This window comes from Hyperolius riggenbachi, chromosome 12, assembly GCF_040937935.1.
Source record: "Hyperolius riggenbachi isolate aHypRig1 chromosome 12, aHypRig1.pri, whole genome shotgun sequence".
Taxonomy (NCBI): domain Eukaryota; kingdom Metazoa; phylum Chordata; class Amphibia; order Anura; family Hyperoliidae; genus Hyperolius; species Hyperolius riggenbachi.
This window is the reverse complement of record NC_090657.1, coordinates 21466017-21489636: the sequence shown is the minus strand read 5'-3', so window position 1 is coordinate 21489636 and position 23620 is coordinate 21466017. Positions and strand designations below refer to the sequence as shown.

At 43.0% G+C, this 23620-nt stretch overlaps 1 protein-coding gene across 1 annotated transcript in view; it reads right to left on the bottom strand.

Moving 5' to 3' along the window:
- The window catches only part of LOC137541331 (sterile alpha motif domain-containing protein 9-like), a 67587-nt gene extending 44182 nt beyond the window's left edge, over positions 1 to 23405 (bottom strand). The window contains exon 1 of the mRNA XM_068262582.1: positions 23377 to 23405. The gene's annotated coding sequence lies outside the window, so the exon portion shown is untranslated. The remainder of the gene's footprint in view (positions 1 to 23376) is intronic.
- Positions 23406 to 23620: the final 215 nt, after the last annotated feature.

Below are 23620 nucleotides of genomic sequence, written 5' to 3'. Positions count from 1 at the left end.
TCAAGACCAAGGACCTCACACCTCAGACTAGGATTGTGTTGTTTATCTGTTATGACCTCTGGCCTTCCTGATCTCTCTCTTGCTTTCTGATTCGGTACCTTTGCCTATCTGTCTACCAGTTGCCAAACCTTGGCTGTACCCGGTTACCGAATCAGTCTTCTGTCTCTGTACCTCATATGCTCATGTGTTGCCGACCTGGCCTGTCTGACCCTTCTGGCTGTCACTCATTCCTCGAGTGATCAGTCTATCTGTATTATCTTTGACACTAATCCACCAAGTGTCTGTTAGCTGCAAGGACCACCTGTTCCTGAGAGAGTCCTCTTTGCAGTGCAGTCTGATTCCTATACCATCAGGGATTCTTTGGCTGCAGTACAGTTTGATTCCTATACTATCAAGGAATGCCTGGCTGCTTCACTATCTCCATCTCCTCCTCTTAAATAGATAGTATCTGCACAGCCAGGAGGCCACCTGCTCCTCAGGTGTCCACTGGCTGCAGTAGTGTCTGTATCTCCCGCCCCACGGGAGATAGCCTTTTACTGTTACACCAAAACACTTACACTTTATTAGGTGCCCAGAGGTTAGTCATGCTTGTATTATTGGTGATTCTGCAGATCATCAATAATCAGGTATACATCTGTATTGTTGGTGATACTGCAGATAACCAATAATCAGATTCTCTCTGTGTGCTGACACCAATTGTTACAGTTACGTTCTTTCCTGTAGTTTTGTCTGTGTGGATTTTGTAAGTGTGGTGTCACAGTTCACTCATCTCTTCAACCACAAGAAAAGCCCAGGAGTAGTCTTAGCTAGCTTTTGATAGTGTAATCAAAATGTAATTGGATCATAGAAGCAAACTTAACATACTAGCTTCTTTAAGTAAAGTAAGGGTTTTATATATAGTCTAACTGGCCACTTGAGTAAAAAGAAAATGTATAGACCATGTATAAGTGACAATTTATATAAAAAGGAAATATATCTGTAATATTGATGTAATAGAAGCGCAGCCTGCAACCCTGAAAGCTAGGAAAAATAAAAATGTTTCTGGGTATTTAAAATTGGTATTTTATGAATTGGTTACCAAAAATGACATAATCTCTTTGCAGCAGCATGTCTCATGTTACAGCTATTCTTTGATTAAACTTAAATTGGAGTATAAAATCATTGCATAAGGCCACTTAAATGTATTAGCATTGCAAGCTATATGTGTTATGAAAAAGTTCATTCAAGTTTAAGTGTTGTCCTAAATTTTCATTTGAGTATTAACCACTTAAGCCCAACTGGACGAGATTTCTCGTCCAGTTGGGCTGCGCGCACTCCCGCGGGTCGCACGCGCTCCCGCGGGCCCCCCCCCCGTGCGCGCCCCCGCTGCTGGCCGCTAGCCCACCGATCAGTGAAAGGGATTATAAATCCCTTTCGCTGATCGGACCCCCCCGGAGAAAAGCAGACAGCGTCTCTTCAGACGCTGCGGCTTTTCTGAGCTCTGGGCTCCTTTCTTCTGCCTGGGAGCGAGATCGATCACTCCCAGGACTTTTTGATTCTGACCATCTTGTGGCCAAATAGCAAATTACACCCAAAAAAAAAACAGTTTTAAAAATAAACATATAAATATATAAAAAAAAAACCCTGTTTACCTCCCACACCAAAAAATACCCACATACAAGTTTAAATTAAAAAAAAATAAAAATTACAATAATAAAAACAAAACAAAACACATAAATAGTTACCTAAGGGTCTGAACTTTTTAAATATGCATGTCAAAGGAGTATATCAATATTATTTACTAAATTATGGGCTTCTAAACAGTGATGGACGCAAAACGGAAAAAATGCACCTTTATTTCCAAATAAAATATTGTCGCCATACAGTGTGATAGGGATATAATTTTAACGGTGAAATACACGGGGCATATGGGCAAATACAATACGTGAGTTTTAATTATGGAGGCATGTATTATTTTAAAACTATAATGGCTGAAACCTGAGAAATAATGAATTTTTTCCATTTTTTTCTTATTCTTCCTGTTAAAATGCATTTACAGTAAAGTGGCTCTTAGCAAAATGTACCACCCACATAAAGCCAAATTGGTGGCGGAAAAAACAAGATATAGATCAATTAATTGTGATGAGTAGTGATAAAGTTATTGGCAAATGAATGGGGGGTGAAAGTTGCTCGGATGTAAAAAAATTTCAACCCTTCGGGCTTAAGTGGTTAATAAAGGGCATAAAATATAGTCATGAATGTTATAATCGATATTAAGAAATTTTAATTAATTAAAATTGAGCCTATAATAATATTGCATAGAATTGATAGGCATCATAGCTTGATTATAAACATATCTGTTTCTGTATTAGGTGAATTAACGGGGATATTGTGGTAAGGGTCAGCATTCATAAGTAAGATGTGATTGCTTGTGACCATAGACAGACAGATATTGTAACAATCTTTTTTTTTTATAAAAGTTGTTAATAGGAGGTTTTAAACTAGTGGGTTTAGTCAGGAAATTATTATTAGTTATTATTATTAGTAATATTACTGTGAAATAACATGATTTGGTTTAATTTAGACTAAATAAATTTGAATTGTTGCAAGTAACGATTGCACCAAGAATTTGATCAAAAGGAATAATGTGTAAGGTAAATTTAGCAGCACATGACTATAGTTAAAAGTTTTTTATCAAATGCATTATAGAATTGAGATTATTTATGATACTTTATAAGGTAAAATATTTTTGAGAATCAATATGTGTGTTCAGTCTAATATGATCAGTGTTTAATGATTTGATTAATGTAAGCAGGTTATGATATTCTGATTGCAAAGTCCCATAAGTTGTTGATCATGAATGAGTATGTCTTTGTACTTATATATATTTTCATATGGGTCTCTTTTTCTTACCGGAGGAAAGGTGAAATTTATGAAAAAATAATTGATGGTCTTTTTCCGGTCAGAGGTGTGAAATCAGATGTACCAGTTCTAATTACTGTTATACAGGTGAACATTGTGCTAGTGTATCAGCTATCTGAAATAAAATTGTATACTTTGTTCATTACTTTAAACTATCAATACAGTAATGTATGCACTGATATCCTAAACTGTACACAATATAATATTTAAGTTCAAAGGAAAGTTTAAAAATTAAGCTAAAAGGACAACATGTTAAAGGAAAACTCTGATAAAAGTAATTGTTTGTTTATTTTATATGTGCTTAAGTGATAAAAAAAAAACTATTTTTACTTGTGATTTATTGTATACATGTATTTTATCTCCTTAATTATTAAATTTCATTTCCTGAGAAATATGTAAAGAAGATCAAAGGTAGTGGTGAATTTTTCTCCCTTTTCAATAAATTGATTAAATCTAAGGTACGATATTAATTGAGTAATGGGACATTAGAATAATTAGAGTATCAGTTGCTTATAGAGAAGTTGATTTCATGTTTCATTCAGTTTATTTTGGATACTAGCAATTGAATACGTCCAGTTTCTATGTACTTTAGTAACGCCCAGTTGTAATGAAATATTTGGAGTGTCATGAGGTATATTTAAAGGGACAGCTGTAGTTATATCATCTGAGCTGTTGTCATCTAAGCTGCAATAGTACAATAAAGTTTAAGAACAATTAAAAATAGTTATTTCAAGATACATCAGAAAAGTCTTTATAGAAATGATGTATTCATCATTTTTGAGATATTATTGTGTAAGAAATGCAAAGGTGTCATTTTTATGGTAGAGGAGTTACATATAGTTTACTTGCAACACACACACACACACACACACACACACACACACACACACACACACACACACACACACACACACACCTGATAAAAGAAATGAGAATACCGCAGCTGAACTCTGGTCCCCTAGCATTCGTGTCCTTACCTCTCCCTCTAGATTGTAAGCCTTTGGGCAGGGTCCTCCTCCTTTTGTGTCCTACCTGATCTTGCACCTCCATTACTGTGAACCCATGCTATGCATCTGAGTGAACCTAACTTGCCTAATCTCCATGCTCCATCCAGTGACTGACTTACCATTACCTGGTACTCATACTATGGTGTGTGATCTGGTTTTCTTGTATTCCTGTATTGTCATATTGCTGTATGTCACCCCTAAATATTGTCTGTAACCTAAATTAACGTTCAGCGCTGCGTAATATGTTGGCGCTTTATAAATACAATAAATAAATAAATAATAAATAATAAATACACACAAAAGATTCATGCTGTGAGAAACACAAAAGATGTAGTCACACTTGATATTGCAAATATATATATACACATGAGATTAGCATGTTATGTAAACGCACACACACAAATTAACATGCTATTACACATTTACAATATATTATGATGTTATGGAAATATAACTTTGTTGTCCTCACAATAAGGTGTGAGGGATGCTTTAAGATGACATTGTAGTTTTTTTTATTGAACTTTTATTAGGTTTATCTAAGGTTATGAAACTTATGTTTATTAGATAAACAAGATGTATTGAGGTTCATGGTAAAATTTGAGTCCTCATCAAAGGATTGCAATTGTTTAGACAATGTCATAGGAGTTTAATATTTTGTTTGTTCAAAGGTGGAACAAAGGTTTAAAGTTATTTTTTGAGACAAGAGTTATGATACTGCATTTCTTGTTATAGATTTTATCTCTAATGATCCATTCACGGTTGGAGATGACATGCAGAGGTGGCAAGGTCACAAGACACAAGCTAAAGAGCCAATTGAGATGAAGGAATGAATGGCATTTCTGAAGTTTGCAAGGAACAGAAGGGCTTAGTCCTGAAGAACTTTGAAGAGTTTTTTTTCCCTCATGAACTGAGTTACACTGAGTTTTACATAGTTTATATATTGAAGATGAACTGAACTGGAGAAGTGAAATGTAATATCTCTACACACATACAACTTAGTTGACTCATATGAAGAAGAATTTTTGTATTGATGTTTTATGTTCAATTGTTTGTTTTGTTTATGTTATTGAACAGGGTTCATAGTGAACATTTTTAAGGAAGTTTTTACATTTAATTGACATATAGATCCAATAATTTTTAAATAAGGTACATTTATGATTATTGTTGTTTGGAAATTGAATATTTTGATAGAGAAAAGTTCGATAATATATTTTGTATGCAAAGTTATTTTGCAAGTTGATGGAATCATTAATGAACACATTTGAGATAGTGTAAAAATTATTGATTTTATAATTAATGGTTTATTAATTCTATAATTAATGGTTTGTATTTAGAGATTTTGAAATCTGAAAACAAAGGCCTTAACAGAAAGCAAAGGGCTAGATAGATAGCATAATTATGTCAATTTAAATCAGATGATATAAAGTGGCATCAGTATCATGTCCTTCAATGATACATTTTTTATGATATTTTTTTAATTTTGATCAATAATGAGCAAAAACATAATTGTCAAGGATATGTTTGAGAGTACAAACAGAAAATATTGCAAATTTCCAAACAATAATACAAACTTTTTAAGGATGATATATCATTGACGGATTTTGATTTCTACATTTGGCTAAGGGCCCTGCCGGATGAGAAATTATATCTGTACGATGTCATGAGATTGAGATATCAAAGCTATTGTTTAATATAGTGATACTTATACAATATTGTTCAATGGATATACAGTATATAATGCTAACTTGGTTTAGAATGAACATTCAGAAGTCTGTTGAGCATATGTTTCTTTCCTTGTGGAATTTATGGTCACAGATGTCAAGACCAATCATCATTAATAGTGTAGAAAATAGATCTCTGTCAAGCGACTCTACTGGGTGCAGAAATTGTATCTTGGTTACATAATCAACAGCTGGTTGTTATGTGACGTGATTCAACCTTAGGTTATTCTGAATTAGGAAAAGAGGCTTCGCTCATGATATTACCATATGTAGTTGAAGACTCAAAAGTTACATCATAGCATTATTGTTGGTCCAATCAAAAGGCAGAACAGTAGGAATACTGAGAACTAACATATATATAAGAACCAGCAGGATGGTCTGGACACACACACACACATTCATTCATTCTCTTTACTGACAGACACATATACACACATACATAAGCCCAAAGAAGACTACTATAAACAAATAGATTCGATATACAGATTACACAGCAATTTAATCATTCTGTTTTTATATCTTTTGTAACTGATTTTGATGTACCAAAGAACTGTACCTTATTGATTATTGAACATCTACAAAGATCAATAACGTCCAAATAAAAAACACATTTTACTGTCTCCTGAGGACTTCTGAAGGGGCTAGCTGTGTTTCTGCTTGCAGACACATATGCAGGAAACATCAGCCAGTGTTGTGTCTGATTGTGCTGCCTTGTAATTTGCGCTGCCACGCATGCACAGTAGGAGACTTTGCGGTCACATTTCCTATTTCATTATGCTGCTGGTGGTAAAATACTACCACCAGCAGCATAATTAACTTCACACTGAGCATGCGTGCGACTCAGTGTGGAAGGGAGCTTCCGGGTAGCACAAACAGAGATTACACCGGCCATCTTCACCATACAGTACTAGCGAGAGTGCACAGTGAGGGGAGCTGGCGTGCCCAGTGCTGTGCAGTGCTAAGTCAGCTGGTGTGCATGCGCTAACGCGCCAGATGAGCTACCGCAAGCACAAGAACAAGTCGTGCGTGCATCAATGGAAAAGAGACGCGATCAGTACTAGGACCAAGGAAGGTCTAGATACTACTTCCTGTTTAGACTGGCCAACTGGGCTAGTTGATGGGGCAAAACAGAGCCAATAGCAGTGGGGGTGACAGAGGGTGATTCAAAAACTGCAGACACTACGGTAATTGCCTACTAAGATCCAGGAACACTGGCATTTAGTCAAATGACAATATTGAAATTGCTTTAGGTTCCCTTTAAGGTGAGATACTGGCCTGACATCCATTTCACAGGCTCTCTTGGAGACCAACACGTATGATCTCTAAGGAAGCAGGATTACCTGCAAAACCACTGTCAGACCAGTGTCTCACGTTCAGTATATATACCAGTGCTTGTACCTGCATACAAAAACCAAACACTTAATATTCTATATATTTATTGTACAGTATCTCACCTTAACATTTGACGTAATGTCTTTTCAGTGCTGGTTTGCTGAATAAACTGTCTAAGCAGTGGTTAGTGCCTTGTATACTTTCTTATCCTGATCATTGCTAAAATTGAGATTAAATATCCATATGTCTAAGGAGGTTACAAAAACAACACACAGGCTTCCAACGGGTGTCCTAATTTTTTTTTAAATGGCTAAGCAATATTTAGTCAATGTCATATTGTTAATGTTTCAACATTTATTTTAACCACTTAAGTACCAGCGGTCCCTGCCCTCTTAAAGAGACTCTGTAACAAAAATTACGTTTTTTTCTACCATCCTACAAGTTCCTAAACCTGTTCTAATGTGCTCTGGCTTACTGCAGCACTTTCTACTATCACTGTCTCTGTAATAAATCAATGTATCTTTCCCATCAGACTTGTCGCCCTGTGTCTGGAAGACTGCCAACTCTTCAGTGCTGGTCTGTTTATGCACACCCCTTTCCAGGCCCCTCTATGCACACTCCAGCGTGTGTGTTATTTCCATAAGCCAGCAGCATCTCTGCTATCTTATCAGTGATAGAAGAGAGCTGGATAAAAATCTTCCTCTGTTAGGCTATGAAAGGAGCTGGCTGATACATACTGAGGAATTAGACAGGAAGAAACGATCAGCCTCACAGCCTGTCACTAGTATTCAGTGGATGAGAGCTGCAGGGGACAGAAGGTAAACACACAAATGATCTCTTGAGATTCAAAAGGAAGGCTGTATACAGCCTGCTTGTGTATGGATGTATTTTCTATGTGTGGACATACTGTACATCAACCTACTTCCTGTTTTGGTGACCATTTTGTTTGTTTATAAACAAAATTTTTAAAACTGATTTTGACTACTTTTAATGCGGCGGGGAGCGGCGAAATTGTGACAGAGGGTAATAGTAGATGTCCCCTAACGCACTGGTATGTTTACTTTTGTGCGATTTTAACAATACAGATTCTCTTTAAGGACCAGAGACCGTTGGTACAAGAATGAAGGAATCCCAACGAATCGCCGCGCAACCCGCCGCAACCGCCGTCAGAGTCATGTGAGCCGGTCAAGAGCCGTTTTCATTGGCTCCTGAACGTGTCTATCAATGTAAAACAATGGGAGTGGCTTACTTTGATAGACACGGCCAGGAGTCAAGGAAATCGGCTCCTGACCGGCTCACATGGCTCTGCCGTCATAGAGATGGGCAGAGCCTGTTAGCTGTGGGGAGAAACGTCGGGTTTGAGTGGAAACGGTGAATGCGCTCTGCAGACGGTGATTAAAATCTACGTCCTGCCAGCCTGGAGCCCACCAAAACATAATGTAGATTTTAATCACTGCGGTCCTAGAGTAGTTAACCACTTCACAACTGAGGGGTTTTACCCCTTCAGCATCCGAGCAATTTTCACCTTTCAGCGCTCCTTCCATTCATTTGTCTATAACTTTATCATTACTTATCACAATGAAATAAACTATATCTTGTTTTTTGCCACCAATTAGGCTTTCTTTGGTGGGACATTATGCCAAGAATCAGTGGCGGCTCCAGGAATTTTTTTTAGGGGGTGCTATGCAGGTGCTGGAGCAATTTCCGGGGGAGCTGACGACCTTGACAAAAAATGGGTGTGGCTACAACCTGCGGCAAAACAATGGGCGTGGTCATGACCGGATGAGGGCGGGGCTAACTGTAATTTAAAGTGAACCCAGGGTGAGAGTGATATGGTGGCTGCCATATTTATTTCCTTTTAAACAATTCTAGTTGCCTGGCAGCCCTGCTGATCTATTTGGCTGTAGTAGTGAACTGAATTACACCAGAAACCAGCATGCAGCTAATCTTGTCAGTTCTGACAATATTGTCAGAAACCCCTGACCTGCTGCATGCTTGTTCAGGGTCTATGGTTGAAAGAATTAGAGGCAGAGGACCAACACGGCAGCCAGGCAGCTGGTATTACTTAAAAGGAGATAAATATGGCAGCCTCAATATTATTCTCACCTCGGGTTCCCTTTAAAAGTGCAACGCAAAGACAGAGGGCCCAAGTTTTGGTGACCCTTTCCCCAGAAAATTCACATAATTGTGCAGGTTTTCTCAAGAAAATACATGTAATGTGAGCAGATTTGAACAAAAAACATGTTCAATGTGGGCCGAACCTCCGATTTTAGGTTCGCGAATCGGGTTCGCGAACTTCCGCGGAAGGTTCGGTTCGCGTTAAAGTTCGCGAACCGCAATAGACTTCAATGGGGATGCGAACTTTGAAAAAAAAAAAATTATGCTGGCCACAAAAGTGATGGAAAAGATGTTTCAAGGGGTCTAACACCTGGAGGGGGGCATGGCGGAGTGGGATACACGCCAAAAGTCCCCGGGAAAAATCTGGATTTGACGCAAAGCAGCGTTTTAAGGGCAGAAATCACATTGAATGCTAAATGACAGGCCTAAAGTGCTTTAAAACATCTTGCATGTGTATACATCAATCAGGTAGCGTAATTAAGGTACTGCTTCACACTGACACACCAAACTCACCGTGTAACGCACCGCAAACAGCTGTTTGTGTAGTGACGGCCGTGCTGGACTGGTGCGCACCATGGCGAGAGTGCAGGTTTTGGTGGCTTTACAGTCCATATGGTCGCCTGGCTGATGTAGCTGAATGACAGAACAGTGACTGTCCAGCTGATCAAATTTGGTCTGACCACAATGAGGCAACAACCTTATTATCGTGGGTGTGCCCCCCGAGACACTCATCTAAGCGCCGGTCATTGCTTCATTGTGGTACGCAAGCCCCTTCACCACGGCAAGGTAATGATCACGAAGGGGAATGGGCGCATGTGCATGCCTTTTCTTTTGTTGTTGCAGCTGCCCGCAGTGCAGCCAGAAAAATTAGGCAGTCATGTACACGCACCAGAAAAATTATTACAGCGGCCGCTGCTAGCAGCGGCCTAAAAAATTCAGCAATCTGCCTGGAGTCCCGGACCCTGTTGGTGGTGGTGGAGAAGGTAGTCAAGCGGCCTGCAGGCAGACATGCTGTGTGGAGGGACTGGGAGCGACTTAGTCTTCTTGGGGCAGGCCAGGCAGCCAGTCACACGGCGTGCAGGCAGAGATGCTGTGTGTGCGGGGACTGACTTAATCTTGGGGCGGGCAGCAGCCCTCCGGGATCCATGCCTCATTAATTTTGATAAAGTTGAGGTACTTAACACTTTTTTGACTTAGGCGACTTCTCTTCTCAGTGACAATGCCTCCAGCTGCACTGAAGGTCCTTTCTGACAGGACGCTTGCGGCAGGGCAGGAGAGAAGTTGGATGGCAAATTGGGACAGCTCTGGCCACAGGTCAAGCCTGCGCACCCAGTAGTTCAAGGGTTCCTCATCGCTGTTCACAGCAGTGTCTACATCCACACTTAAGGCCAGGTAGTTGGCTACCTGCCGTTCCAGGCGTTGGTGGGGGGTGGATCCGGAAGGGCTACGGCGAGGCGTTGGACTAAAGAACGTCCGCATGTCCGACATCACCATGAGATCGCTGGAGCGTCCTGTCTTTGACTGCGTGGACACGGGAGGAGGATTAGTGGCAGTGGTACCTTGCTGGCGTTGTGCTGTCACATCACCCTTAAAGGCATTGTAAAGCATAGTTGACAGCTGGTTCTGCATGTGCTGCATCCTTTCCACCTTCAGGTGAGTTGGTAACAGGTCCGCCACTTTGTGCCTGTACCGAGGGTCTAGTAGTGTGGCCACCCAGTACAGCTCATTCCCCTTGAGGTTTTTTATACGGGGGTCCCTCAACAGGCAGGACAGCATAAAAGACGACATCTGCACAAAGTCGGATCCAGTACCCTCCATCTCCTCTTGCTCTTCCTCAGTGACGTCACGTAAGTCAACCTCCTCCCCCCAGCCGCGAACAATACCACGGGAAGGTTGAGCAGCACAAGCCCCCTGCGACGCCTGCTGCGGGTGTTCTCCTGCCGCCGTTCCCTCCTCCTCCTCCCCCAAAGAAACACCTTGCTCATCATCCTCTGAGTCTGACTCGTCTTCTGCACATGACTTCTCTTCTTCCTCCTCCTCCCCCCTCTGTGCTGCCGCAAGTGTTGAGGAAACAGCTGGGTCTGATGAAAATTGGTCCCATGCCTGTTCCTGCCGTAACGGTTCCTGGTCACGCTCATTCGCAGCTTCATCCGCCACTCTACGCACAGCACGCTCCAAGAAGTAAGCGTAGGGAATTAAGTCGCTGATGGTGCCCTCACTGCGGCTCACCAGGTTGGTCACCTCCTCAAACGGCCGCATGAGCCTGCATGCATTTTTCATCAGTGTCCAGTTGTCGGGCCAGAACATCCCCATCTTCCCAGACTGTTTCATTCTACTGTAGTTGTAGAGGTACTGGGTGACGGCTTTCTTCTGTTCTAGCAGGCGGGAGAACATGAGCAGGGTCGAATTCCAGCGAGTCGGGCTATCGCAAATGAGGCGTCTCACCGGCATGTTGTTTTTCCGCTGAATTTCCGCAAAGCGTGCGATGGCTGTGTAAGACCGCCTCAAATGCCCACAGAACTTCCTGGCCTGCTTCAGGACATCCGCTAAGCCAGGGTACTTTGCCACAAATCTTTGAACAACTAGATTCATGACATGTGCCATGCAGGGTATGTGTGTCAGCTTCCCCATATGCAAAGTGGCAAGCAGATTGCTGCCGTTGTCGCACACCACGTTGCCTATCTCCAGGTGGTGCGGGGTCAGCCACTCATCCACCTGTTTCTTAAGAGCAGCCAGGAGAGCTGCTCCAGTGTTACTCTCTGCTTTGAGACAAGACATGTCTAAGATGGCGTGACACCGTCGTACCTGGCATGCAGCATAGGCCCTGCGGAGCTGGGGCTGTGTAGCTGGAGAGGAGAACTGCCACTCAGCCAAGGAGGAGGAGGACAGCGAAGAGCATGTAGCAGGAGGAGAGGAGGTGGCAGGAGGCCTGCCTGCAAGCCGTGGAGGTGTCACAATTTGGTCCACTGCGCCCTGCTTGCCATCGTTCACCACCAGGTTGACCCAATGGGCTGTGTACGTAATGTAGCGGCCCTGCCCGTGCTTGGCAGACCAGGCATCCGTGGTCAGGTGTACCCTTGACCCAACGCTCTTTGCAAGAGATGACACCACTTGCCTCTCAACTTCACGGTGCAGTTGGGGTATGGCCTTTCTCGAAAAATAAGTGCGGCCTGGCATCTTCCACTGCGGTGTTCCGATGGCCACAAATTTACGGAAGGCCTCAGAGTCCACCAGTCGGTATGGTAACAGCTGGCGAGCTAACAGTTCAGCCACGCCAGCTGTCAGACGCCGGGCAAGGGGGTGACTGGCCGAAATTGGCTTCTTCCGCTCAAACATTTCCTTCACGGACACCTGACTGCTGCTGTGGGCAGAGGAGCAGGAAGAGCTCAAGGGCAGAGGCGGAGTGGAGGAGGGTGCCTGTGAAGGTGGAAGGGAGAAAGCGGCAGAAGCAGATGATGCACCTGAAGGAGGAAGAGGAGAAGGAGGGTGACTTTTCTTTTGTGTGCTGCTGCTGCTTTTGCCCAGGTGGCCATCCCATTGCTGTTTGTGCCTTTTCTCCAGGTGCCTTCGTAAGGCACTTGTCCCTACGTGAGTGTTGGCCTTTCCACGGCTCAATTTTTGTTGGCAGAGCGAACAGATGGCTTTGGTCCAATCTGAGGCACACACATTAAAAAATTTCCACACCGCTGAGCCACCCTGGGATGTGGGCACTATGGGGACCTCAGCAGCTGATGCTGAAGGGCAAGTTGGCTGGCTGTACATAGGTGGCGATACATGGTGCCGGACACTGCCACCAGCTGTTTCTGACGAAGAGCTGCCCCAGCTTCTTTCAGCAACTTCTCTCCTCCTACTACTCTCTGACTCCCCCTCTGAACTGTCCCCCTCTTCATCTCCTCTATTGGGAACATACAGAGGATCCCTATCATCGTCATCATCATAATCATCCTGCCCAGCTTCGCTTGCCTCAGATAAATCCAAACATGCACCATCATCAGTAGGTCCTTCATCCTCCTTACACGTTACATCCATAGGGCTTGATTCACAAAGCGGTGCAAAGTGTTTGCACGCCTGTGAAAAGCCCTTTATCACGCCTAAACTCAGTTTAGGAGTGATAAGAAGAAACTCGCGCGATCTCCCGCGCGCAAAGTTTTGCGCGCGTAGCGCACCGCGCTGCGCGCGCAGTGTGCCGTGCTTCGCGCGCAGCGTCCATTGAGCCCTATGGGACTTTGCGCGCGCAGCGCGGTGCGCTACGCGCGCAAAACTTTGCGCGCGGGAGCTTCGCGCGAAGAGCAGCACAAATCGGTGATAACTCAGCTTTGCACCGCTTATCACGCCTAAAGTCTTTTAGGCGTGATAACTGAGTTATCACCGCTTTGTGAATCAAGCCCATAGTGTTGCCGCGTAACTCAGACATATGAGCTGGTGAAAATTCATCTGGCTGTAACAACAATGGCTGTGCATCAGTGATTTCAACACTAAATAATTCTTGCGAAGTGTCAAATGCAGCGGAAGTGGTGCTAGTAGTAGCGCTGGTGGCTGAGCAAGATGAGGTGTTCTGTGTCGCTAAATACTCAACCACGTCCTGACAATCTTGGGAGGTGATGGGACGTGCCTTCTTCCGAGCACTGTACTGTGGGCCAGGTCCACACGAAATTACATTTACACGACCTCGCGCAGACCTGCCGGGTGGCCTTCCTCTGGCTCTGGCACTACCTCTTCCTCTACCTGTTTTGTCCATATCGGGTATGCACGGAGTGGTATATCACACTGCGTGCACTCACGTAGGTAGGTGGGTTCACTTAACTGCACAGGTATGCGCACTGATGCGGTGGGTTCACTGAACAGAACAGGTATACAGTGGCGGGTTCACAGAACAGGTATGCAGTGGCAGGTTCACTGAACAGAACAGGTATGCAGTGGCGGGCTCACTGAACAGTACAGGTATACAGTGGCGGGTTCACTGAACACAACAGGTATGCAGTGGCGGGTTCACTGAACACAACAGGTATACAGTGGCGGGTTCACTGAACACAACAGGTATGCAGTGGCGGGTTCACTGAACAGGTATACAGTGGCGGGTTCACTGAACAGAACAGGTATACAGTGGCGGGTTCACTGAACACAACAGGTATGCAGTGGCGGGTTCACTGAACAGGTATACAGTGGCGGGTTCACTGAACAGAACAGGTATACAGTGACGGGTTCACTGAACACAACAGGTTTGCAGTGGCGGGTTCACTGAACAGGTATACAGTGGCGGGTTCACTGAACACAACAGGTATGCAGTGGCGGGTTCACTGAACAGGTATACAGTGGCGGGTTCACTGAACAGAACAGGTATACAGTGGCGGGTTCACTGAACACAACAGGTATGCAGTGGCGGGTTCACTGAACAGGTATACAGTGGCGGGTTCACTGAACACAACAGGTATGCAGTGGCGGGTTCACTGAACAGGTATACAGTGGCGGGTTCACTGAACAGAACAGGTATACAGTGGCGGGTTCACTGAACACAACAGGTATGCAGTGGCGGGTTCACTGAACAGGTATACAGTGGCGGGTTCACTGAACACAACAGGTATGCAGTGGCGGGTTCACTGAACAGAACAGGTATACAGTGGCGGGTTCACTGAACACAACAGGTATGCAGTGGCGGGTTCACTGAACAGGTATACAGTGGCGGGTTCACTGAACAGAACAGGTATACAGTGGCGGGTTCACTGAACACAACAGGTATGCAGCGGCGGGTTCACTGAACAGAACAGGTATACAGTGGCGGGTTCACTGAACACAACAGGTATGCAGTGGCGGGTTCACGGAACAGGTATACAGTGGCGGGTTCACTGAACACAACAGGTAGGCAGTGGCGGGTTCACTGAACAGTACAGGTATACAGTGGCGGGTTCACTGAACACAACAGGTATGCAGTGGCGGGTTCACTGAACAGAACAGGTATACAGTGGCGGGTTCACTGAACACAACAGGTATGCAGTGGCGGGTTCACTGAACAGGTATACAGTGGCGGGTTCACTGAACAGAGCAGGTATACAGTGGCGGGTTCACTGAACACAACAGGTATGCAGTGGCGGGTTCACTGAACAGGTATACAGTGGCGGGTTCACTGAACACAACAGGTATGCAGTGGCGGGTTCACTGAACAGTACAGGTATACAGTGGCGGGTTCACTGAACACAACAGGTATGCAGTGGCGGGTTCACTGAACAGAACAGGTATACAGTGGCGGGTTCACTGAACACAACAGGTATGCAGTGGCGGGTTCACTGAACAGGTATACAGTGGCGGGTTCACTGAACAGAACAGGTATACAGTGGCGGGTCCACTGAACAGAACAGGTATGCAGTGGTGGGTTCACAGAACAGGTATGCAGTGGCAGGTTCACTGAACAGGTATGCAGTGGTGGGTTCACTGAACAGGTATGCAGTGGTGGGTTCACTGAACAGGTATGCAGTGGTGGGTTCACAGTACAGGTATGCAGTGGTGGGTTCACAGAACAGGTATGCAGTGGTGGGTTCACAGAACAGGTATGCAGTGGCAGGTTCACTGAACAGGTATGCAGTGGTCTCACTGAACAGAACAGGTATGCAGCCAGGAACAAGCTAAGCCTAACTAATCTTTCCCTATGAGAGTCTGCAGCAGCTCGCCCTACTCTCACTAATGCAGGCACACGAGTGACCGTAATGGCCGCCGCTGCCTGCCTTATATAAGGGGGGTGGGGCTCCAGGGGCTAGTGTAGCCTAATTGGCTACACTGGGCCTGCTGACTGTGATGTAGAGGGTCAAAGTTGACCCTCCATGGTGCATTATGGGGCGAACCGAACTTTCGCAAAGGTTCGCCTGCGGGACGCGAACGCGAACCATGGAAGTTCGCATGGAACCGTTCGCAGGCGAACCGTTCGGCCCAACTCTAGCCCCAATATGCACAATCGGTAGCAGATATCAATAGAACAACACTGCGCCACAGTTGGATTTTTAAACATGTAACTAACTGCACCAGTATATGAGATCGCTACAGAGAGTCCAGTTCAGGAAGATTCAAATATAACATTGCTGTTGCGCTCCTCAAACCTGTGCCTTCAACTTTGAAAATAGAAACTTTATCCTTGACCTGCAATACAAGCTTCACATAGGGTGATACCGTTCCACAACTTTAGATAAATCTCTTCACTTTGCATGCACGTTCCACCAAGTGACAATTCATATCCGTGTCAGGTGCTCTCAATCAGTGCTCATTCCGTGACAATCCCCAACTTATGTATGCCAAAACGCTCACCAGATGTAGCCCACCTCGAGTTGCAGGTGGAAGATACACTTTTGGCCCACTGCCAGTCACTGCCACAACATCAAATCGTCACAAGTCTTCATTTATTCCAATAAAAAACAGCTCCATAAAAAGACATAAAAACATAACATAGCGTAATCCTGTTATACAGAAGCTCCGGGCGCATCTATGATTGCACTTACGCGTCCCGGTGTTAAGATCGCATATAGTAATATCCTTTGCCAGTGCCCATTCGCCTGTAGTGTGGGAAGGATGTCCGCGTGAAACCGCTCCTGATCCTCCCTCTCGTCGCAGGGTGTATGCCGCTGGTGCGTACTCCTCACTCCCGACCGGCCGGTCAGCTGACTTTCGCGTGTACGCCTCGACGTTCTCACTTTGCTCCGCCCTACGCACGTTTCGTCCTCCCTTCCGGACTCATCAGGGGCTCCGCCTCCCGACTAGCAACGTCGCTTCACATACTGCCTGCTCGCTGGTGATTGGTTAAATCACTCGTCTCTGGCGAATGGGCATTGTTTACATATCTTGACATTAATTCTAAATCGTTGCAATGATAAAACCTCATACTGAATCCCAGGAGACCTGGGTTCAAATCTCGGCTCTGCCTGTTCAGTAAGCCAGCACCTATTTCAGTAAGGAGTTCATTGGGCAAGACTCCCTAACACTGCTACTGCCTACTGAGTGCGCTCTAGTGGCTGCCTCGCAAGCGCTTTGAGTCCGACAGGAGAAAGGCGCTATACAAATACTGCCATTATTATTATTATCCTTATATTGATATTAAGCATTACCCCATCTAGTGGATTGTTTATACACTTCTCCTCACCTGGCCGTGTAGAAAACTTGTGTCTAGTACTGTGCTGTGCCCCTGCAATCTAGTGGTCATTATATATATGGCTGTTTACTGTTCTGAAACATGCCTAACGACCCCCTCATGTGACAATAAATATACAAAAGCCGTGTAATATCCTGCCATAGCATCACTGCAGCTCCACTCCCAAGATTCTCTTTCTCGTTTGGAACTACATTACTCTGCATATACTGTACTTTAGTCATTGGAAATGTCGCAATTTAAATCGAACTCTATATTGAGTCCTCCTGGATTGAGAGTGTTCAAATTATAGATCCATTTTCCTTCGGTCTTAGAAATTTCTTTTGTGAGGTTTGAACTAGGTAGCAGATATGGCCCCAATATGCACAATCGGTAGCAGATATGGCCCCAATATGCACAATCGGTAGCAGATATGGCCCCAATATGCACAATCGGTAGCAGATATGGCCCCAATATGCACAATCGGTAGCAGATATGGCCCCAATATGCACAATCAGTAGCAGATATGGCCCCAATATGCACAATCGGTAGCAGATATTGCCCCAATATGCACAATCGGTAGCAGATATGGCCCCAATATGCACAATCGGTAGCAGATATGGCCCCAATATGCACAATCAGTAGCAGATATGGCCCCAATATACACAATCGGTAGCAGATATGGCCCCAATATGCACAATCGGTAGCAGATATGGCCCCAATATGCACAATCGGTAGCAGATATGGCCCCAATATGCACAATCCGTAGCAGATATGACCCCAATATGCACAATCGGTAGCAGAAATGACCCCAATATAGAACAAACCAGTAAAAGGTTTTTAGTGTGGGGCTAATCAGCGGATGGTAGGTAGTGGAATATACTTTATAAATATTACTTGGTATCCATGAAAAAATTAAATTAAATTTACCTTCCTCCTTTTCCAGTAACGTCCATATTTTACCTGTTTTGTTAGGAGAGGATTCTATCCTCCAGTCCAGAACTCTGGCCAAGTGTATACTTCTGTAGTAATTCTGGATGTTTGGTGCCGCTAGGCCTCCCGTCTCTTTCCCCCTAGAGATTAGTTTGTAGCTTAATCTACGTCTAGACCTACTCCATATAAAGTTTTGAAAAATTTTATGCCAGCTTTGGAACCATGAACCTGGGATGGTCACCGGCAAACTCCGCAATAAAAAGATGAGCTTGGGTAGCACAATCATTTTGATAATACTAATCCTGCCAATGATGTTAAAACAAGGGCGATCCCATGACTGAAGTTTTTCCTTATAATCTTTTATAATTTTAGAGAAATTAGCTCTAAACAGATCCTTAGGGTCTTTAGTGAGGGAGATTCCAAGATAATTAATTACACACTCGTTCCATTTAAATTTATTTTTTTGTTTAATATTTTGTACAGTAGCAACTGAACACCCCAAATTCAAGATTGTAGTTTTGTCTTGATTTAACTTAAAGTTGGAATACAGTGAGAATGTATTAAAAAGTTCCTCACACCTAGCAATAGAATGGATCGGGTCAGTCAGGATTAATAACAGATCATCAGCATAGGCAAGCACTTTGATCTCATCTTCATTTGTTTTAACACCTTTTATCTGATTATCGAACTGAATTAATTGGATAACAGCTTCTAGACTTAGATTGAATAGCCAAGAAGATAGTGGGCAACCCTGTCTGACTCCATTTTTTATGTCAAAATTACTAGATATATGTCCATTAACATTGACTCCGGCACTTTGATTCGTATACAGTCTTTTAATTTTATTAATAAAATTGAAGTCAAAGCCAAACCTTTCGAGAATTAAGAATATAAAATCCCTCGAAAGTCTGTCAAACGCTTTTTCTGCGTCTACAGCAATCATTATTGCTTCTACCCCCCTTTTTCTGCATGTATGTATCAAATTTATTGCTGCATAAATATTATCTTGGGTTTGTTTATTTTTAACAAAGCCGGCCTGCTGCTTGCCCAGAATTCCATCAGCAACCCCGCCCAGTCTATTTGCCAAGATTTTTGCATAAATCTTGACATCACAGTTTAGAAGCGATATTGGTCTGAAATTTGCACATTCTAAGTTAGATTTCCCTTCCTTTGGAATTAACGTTATGGTTGCTCGGTTAGTCTCTTTAGAAAAGATAGCAGCTCCTTCCTCATTATTAACCATATTACACAAGATAGGGGCCAAGACTGGAGCGAAGTACTGATAAAACTCTGCGCAATAACCGTCAGGACCAGGGCTCTTTCCCTTCTGGAGTTTGGACACAGTATCTATAAATTCACTTTCTTTTATTAATGAGCCAAGCATTTCTTGGTCTATAGTGTCTAATTTGGGCAAATTGATTTTTTCCAAGTAATCCCTTGTATTCTGGAGTCTTGGAATATCCATGTTGTATAATCTTTCATAAAAAAGAGAGAACACCTTACCTATATTTTCCGTACCTTCGACTAATCTGCCATCTGTATTCTTGATTTGCTGAATAAATTTAGTTGTGTGCGTTTTCTTTTTTAGTAAATCTGCTAATATTTTACCCGGTTTGTTTTTTCCTTGTATATAATGTTTTTTAAAGTCTTTATACTCCTTTATGCATTTATTATCAAGCAGTACATTTAATTCTGTCTTAATTTTTGATAAATTGAGTAGTGCTTTAGACGATAGACAAGATTTATGTTCTGTTTCTGCTAAGTGTAAACTATTTATTAGCTCGGTAATCTTTTTTTGTTTATCTTTTTTTTTTCTGCTACTCAGTTTAATTAAAATTCCTCTTACAACACATTTTAGTGTATCCCAAAGGATGGATGGTGTTGTCGCCGTTGGTAAATTAATTTCAATAAATTCCTTTATCGCATTAGTTATCAAAAGTCTAGTTTCTTCTTCCTCTAATATAGTTTTATCTAATCTCCAGAATTTGTTTTGCGGGATTTTTGAACCAAGATTAATCCTTAATATGACAGGGGCATGATCTGAGAAGGTAATGTGCCCAATTGTGGCATCTATAATGGATGTAATAAAGTTTTCTGGGATAAGAAAATAGTCTAGTCTGGAGTAATTTTGGTGTACATTGGAAAAAAAGGTGTAATCTCTTTCTTCAAGGTTTTTAATCCTCCATGTGTCTACGAGTTTATAATTTGTAAGTTCATTATTAAATTTTATAATATCACGTTTGCAAATGTGCGAAAAGCCTTGTGAGGTATCTTGTTTTGGGTCAATCGTTAGGTTGAAATCTCCACCAATAAGGACCCTACCTCTGGCTTTTTCTCTCACTCTCTTAAAAAAATCAATTAGAAAGGCTACTTGGCCTTTGTTTGGCGCGTACACATTTGCTAATGTCAAACGGATGCCATTGACCTTCCCAAGCACAATTAGCTCCCTTGCTGCTTTATCTTTGTAAATTTGGTCTATAGTGAAGTCCAGACCTGATCTTATCACAATAGCTACTCCACAGGCTTTTTTCTGCTCATTCAAATTAACGATCCACTCTTTATACCTTTTATCAAAGAATTTGGGGAGTTTCCCTTTTTTAAAATGTGTTTCCTGAATGAATGCTATATCAATTTTATTCTTTATTAGTTCGTCTACAATTCTCCTACGCTTACATCCAGAATTTGCTCCTTTAACATTAAGTGTAAGCAATCTCAAATTATCTGCCATATCAAATAATTATTAAAAAAAACATTACATGACGCTCCATTTGCTGCCTGTGTCGGAGCAGGAGGACGGGACATCAGCAACAGGGCACACCTAGGTGGGTATCGGTGGAATTCAATCATACATACACTCATTCTTTTCACAATCAGATTGGTCTTGTCCGAACTGACAACTAAATGTTGTCGACATGTGTCGGACTTCTCTATTTCCATCTTGATGCTCGTCAAATGGAATAGAGTCCCGATGTCAGATATTTACCGCCTACCTTCCTTTTGCGTGCAAATATAGCGGTAAAGTGTTTGAAAAACAAAACAACAACAAAAAAAAAACAAAAAAAAAACAAAACAAAAAAAAAAAAAAAAACCCACAGACTACAAATCTTCCCAGCCTGGAATCTCAATTGGGGGGAGACCTAGGTTAGACAGGAACTTCTGAATTGGTTCGCCATCATTAAGAACACATGTTTTCCCATCGATGGTGGCTCTCAATGATAGGGGGAAACCCCATTTATAAATTCCTCCTTTTTGTTTAATTTTCTCCAGCAGTGGTTTCAGCAACCTTCTGCGGTCAATTGTCCTCTTAGATAGATCTGGAAATAACTCAATGCTCCAACCATTAAATTTCAGAGCGCCTAAAGTACGAGTTTTGCTCAAGATCTGTTCTTTTTCATGAAAAAAATGCACCCTACAGAGCACATCTGTGCTTTTAAGGCCAGAAAAGTTCTTTTCTTTGCCAATCCTGTGGATTCTGTCTATTAGTATGCCAGCTGGTGCATCGTTGCCTGTAAATTCTTTAAACATTTTTCCAGCCACTTCTTGTAAATCTTTGGGAGGGATATTAGAAGGTAGTCCACGAATTTTTATATTGTTTCTTCGATTCCTATTCTCCAGGTCGTCTATCTTGTGTGTAAGGTCTTTCAAACACTTTTTATGCGCTCCTATTTCTTCTTTATGCAAATCTGTCTGTTTAACAATATTGTCTGTCTCTTTTTCCAAACTGTTCACTCTCTCTGACAGCTGTAGCATTTCTTCTTTGATCACTTTGAGCTCGCTGCTCATTGCTTCTTTTATAGAAACCTGTACTGTTTCTACTATAGTTTCTTTAATCCTCACCGTGAAGTCCTCCATCATTTTTTTTATTTTTTCGTCATAAGTAGTATTGTCATTTTCAGGTCTAGCAATGACTTGGTTAGATTCCGGCTGTATTGCCTGTGTGCTACTTACAGCCACTGCAGCATTAGGTTTTGTGTGTTTGACCGCTTGCTGTGATGCCTCACAAAACTCTGAAATTTTTTTAATATGCTTGTTTATGTCTTTAGGGGTTACAGACCCCTGCGGGCCCAAAATGCCTGTGTTTTGCTTCAATGGGCTTAATACCGACTGTGAGTTGTCAGAAGTCATCTTGATAGATTTAGACGTATCTGAAGATAATTGGAAACCAAAGCTGATAAGGCTTTTTTCTTTGTCTATCTGGCTCCCCCTCTGTCTCTGTCTTGTCCCAGTTGCCATCTACAGTGGGCTTTAAAAAAAAAAAAAAAAAAAAAAAAAAAAAACAGCCCACTCTTTTTCTTTTTCTCCTACCTTCCTATACTTGTGAATGTAATCTATGCGAAAGTCGGAATGCGTTTGTACAGACCACTTGTTTAATACAGGATCGACTAGCTAGCGTAGCAGCGGCAGAGACTAATTAATCAGTTAATCAGCGGGTGGGTAAAGCACAAGATCGTAACTCACTGACACATGACTGACACCACTGATCGTTGCCACTAACTGTTACGGCTTAAATGATTAAATGTAGAGAGATGCCGTGGTGGGTGTGGAAGCGGCAGTACTGAAAAAAGTGGCGGCACTTGTCGGGCACTTATAGAGCGAGAACAGCAAAGCTGCACATAGCAAGTGTCCGGGCAAAGCTGCACAGCATAGACCGATCAGACAGACAGAGTAAAGTCCGCACAGACAAATGATCAGCTCAACGCAGATGTCGCAGCACAGCTGCAGAAATGAAGAGGATATGCCTAGCACAGGCAAGATACCGGCCACTCAAGCAGAAGAGCAACATAGAGCAACATACAGTAAGCGTCACAGCAAGACTACAGATATGTACAGTACAGTACAGGTAGAGGTACAGTTCAGTACAGTTCAGTACAGGTAGGCACCAAGTAGCACAGGCAGGCACAGTACAGTAGCACAGGCAGCTGAGCAGCAGAGCAGTACAGGCAAGTGTCACAGCAAATCTGCAGATGAAATGCACAGCACAGCATAGGTAGAGTAGATGTAACATGGGCAGCACTAGTAGTATAAACAATTCAGTCAGCGCAGCAGCACACAGTATATCACACAGAATACTTAGACCAGATCAGAAGCTTCAGGGATTTCAGAGACTTCAGAGGCTTTTCAGGCGGACGAATGGCAGATTAAATGCACAGGAGTGCCCAGGGGTCAAGCATTCCAAGCATTCCAGGACTCCATCCAGCGGCTTCCCCCACAGAGCTCCTTAACTCTTTAACTGGGTCTCAGCGAAGCTGACCACTGTCACCTGACTGATAACCACGGGTCACTCTCTACGACTCATCGCCCTCTCCTCTTCTCAGATGTTACAGATTTCTGCCTCTCCACGCCATGCTGTCAGTCTCTCCACGCTAGAGCAGAATGCCGACAACCGGAAGTCAGAAACAGGAAACAGACATACGGAAGGAAGGTGGCGACATCTGACGATACGGGGGGGCGGACCTCACACTATCACTCCAACATGCTCATTTTACTGGTTTGTTCTAAAATGG